We start from the raw sequence: 3,408 nt of genomic DNA on the forward strand, positions 1-3,408 counted from the left end.
GCATGGATCATTGTGATGAAAAAGGCATGGAGCCTTGTCATGACAGTGTTCAAGGAGCATACAGACAACAAGTGTCAGGGAGCATGTTGATGACAAGTGTATTGAGCATTGTGATGACGAAGGTCATGGAGCATTGTGATGAGAAGACCATGGATAATTGTGATGACGAGCATCCTGGGGCATTGTGATGACAAGTGTTATGGAATATTGTGATCACAAGGGTTTGGAGCATTGTTATGAGAGAGGTCATGGAACATTTTGATTTCGTTGCTAGGACAATAGCATGAAGCATTATGATGATGGGCATAGTGCATTGTGATGACAGGGTTCATGGATCATTGAGATGAATAGGGGCATAGAGCATTGTGTTTACAGTGTTCTTGGAGCATTGTGATGAGAAGGGTCATGGAGCCTTGTGATGACAAGGCCATGGAACATCGTGATGGCAGGGGTCATGGAGCATTGTTCTGACAGGGGTAATGGAGCATTGTGATGGCCAGGGCTTGGAGCATTGTGATGAGAAGGCCATGGAGCATTCTGATGACATGTGTCATGGAGCTATGTGAAGACAAGGGCATGGAGCAATGTGATGAGAGTGTTCATGGAGCATTGTGAGGACAATGACATGGAGCATTGTGATGCCAAGGGTCATGGATGTTTGTGATGACAAAGGTCATGGAGCATTTTGATGGCAAGGGCGTTGTGCATTGTGATGAGAAGGGCAGGGAGCATTGTGATGAAAGGGTCATGGAGCAATTAATGAAAAGTGTCATGGAACATTTTGATGACTGGTGTTATGGAACATTGTGATTTCAGGGGTCATCGAACATTGTGATGATAAGTGCATGTAGCATTGTGATGACAGGAGTCATGGAACATTGTGATGACAGGGGTGATGGAGTATTGTGACAAATAGTGATGTAGCATTGTGATATCAGTGGTGAGAGAGCATTTTGATGAGAAGTGCATGGAGCATTGTGATGACAAATTTTATGGAGCATTGTGATGATAATGTTGTGGAGCACTGTGTTGACAAGCGCATGGTGCATTGTGATGACATGTGTCATGGAGCATTGTGCTGACAAGCGCATGGAGCTTTGTGAAGACAAGGGTCATGGAGCATTGTGCTGAGAAAGGCAGAGAGCATTGTGATGACAAGGGTCAAAGAGCATTGTGATTAAAAGATCATGGAGCATTGTGGTTAAAAAGGTCACAGAGACTGTTGATGACGAGGGCATGGACCATTGTGATGACAAAGGTCATGAAGCATTGTGATGACTGGAGTCAAGGAGCATTGTGATGACAGGGGTCATTGAGCATTGTGATAGCAAGGGCATGGAGCATTGTGATGACAAGGGCATGGAACATTGGTCTAATAACTTTCATGGAGTATTGCGATGAGAGTTGGAATGGCACACTGTGATGACAAGGGCATGGAGCACTGTGATGACCAGGTCATGCCGTATTGTGAAGACAGGTGTCAGGGAGCATTGTGATCACATATGTAATGGCCCATTGTGATGAGGATGGCATGGAGCATTGTGATGCCAAGTGTCAGGGAGGATTCTGATGACAAAGGTAATGGAGCATTGTGATGACAATGGCTTGGAGCATTGTGATGACAAGGGTCAGGGAGCATTGTGCTGACAAGTGCATGGAGAATTGTGATGACAAGGGTCATGGAGTATTCTGATGACGAGCTTGTGGAGTATTTTGATGACAATGACATGGAGCATTGTGATGAAAATGGCATGGGGCATTGTGATGAAAAAGGCATGGAGCCTTTCCGTGACAGGTTTCAAGGAGCATTCGGATGACAAGTGTCAGGGAACATTGTGATGACAAGTGTATTGAGAATTGTGGTGACTAATGTCATGGAGCATTGTGATGAAAAGGGCATGGAGTATTGTGATGACAGGCATCATGGAGCGTTGTGATGACAAGTGTTATGGAACATGGTGATCACAAGGGTTTGGAGCATTGTGATGACAGAGGTCATGGATCATTTTGATTTCAAGGAGCATGGAGCATTGTGATGACAAGGGCATGAAGCAATGTGATCCCAAAGTTCATGAAGGATTGTGATGACAATGGAAATGGAGTATTGTGATGACAAGTGCATAGAGTATTGTAATGACAAGGTCCTGTAGCATTTTGCTGACAAAGGCATGGAGCATTGTGATGACATGTGTCATGGAGCTCTGTGAGGACAAGCGTCAAGGAGCATTGTGAATACAGGGGTCATGGAGCATTGGGATGACAAGGGCATGGATCCTTTTGATGACAAGTGTCATGGAGAACTGGGCTGAAAATGTTCATGGAGAGTTGTGATGACAGGTGTCATGTAGCATTGTGACGACAAGGGAATGGAGCATTGTGATGACAAGAGTCCTGGATCATTGTGTTTTCAAGTGTCATGGAGTGTTGTGATGACAGTGGTCATGGAGCACTGTGATGATATTGGCAATGGAGCATTGTGATGAGAAGGTCGTGGAGCATTGGGCTGAAAATGTTCATGGATTATTGTGATGACAGTGGTCATGGAGCATTGTGATGACAAGGGAATGGATCATGGTGATGTCAAGGTCCTGGAACATTGTGATGAGAAGACCATGGAGACTTGTGATGGCAAGTCTCATGGAGCATTCTGATGAAAAGGGGCATGGAGCATTGTGATTACAGGGGTCTTGGAGCATTGTTATGACTAGGGCATAGAGCATTGTGATGAGAAGGCCATGGAGCATTCTGATGACATGCATCATGGAGTTTTGTGATGACAAGGGCATGGAGCATTGTGATTACAGGGACATTGGAGCATTGTGATGAAATGGTCATGGATCATTGTGATGAAAAATGCATGGAAACTTGTCATGACAGGGTTCAAGGAGCATACTGATGACAAGCGTCAGGGAGCATTGTGATGACAAGTGTATTGAGCATTGTGATGACAAAGATCATGGAGCATTGTGATGAGAAGACCATGGATAATTGTGATGATGAGCGTCATGGGGTGTTGTGATGATACGTGTTATGCAACATTGTGATCACAAGGGTTTGGAGCATTATGATGACAGAGGTCATGCAGAATATTGATTTCATTGTGATGACAATAGCCTGAAGCATTATGATGATGTTCATGGTGCATTGTGATGACAGGGGTCATGGAGCACTGAGATGAAAAGGGGCATGGAGCATTGTGATTACAAGGGTCTTGGAGCATTGTGATGACAGATTTCATGGAGAATTGAGATGAAATGGGGCAAGGAGCATTGTGATGACAAGGGTCTTGGAGCATTGTGATGACAAGGGCATGGAGCATTGTGATGAGAAGGCCAAGAACATTCTGATGACATGCGTCATGGAGCTTTGTGATGACCAGGGCATGGAGCATTGTGATATCAGGGGTCT

This window comes from Mesoplodon densirostris, unplaced genomic scaffold (genome assembly GCF_025265405.1).
Source record: "Mesoplodon densirostris isolate mMesDen1 unplaced genomic scaffold, mMesDen1 primary haplotype scaffold_37, whole genome shotgun sequence".
NCBI lineage: Eukaryota > Metazoa > Chordata > Mammalia > Artiodactyla > Ziphiidae > Mesoplodon > Mesoplodon densirostris.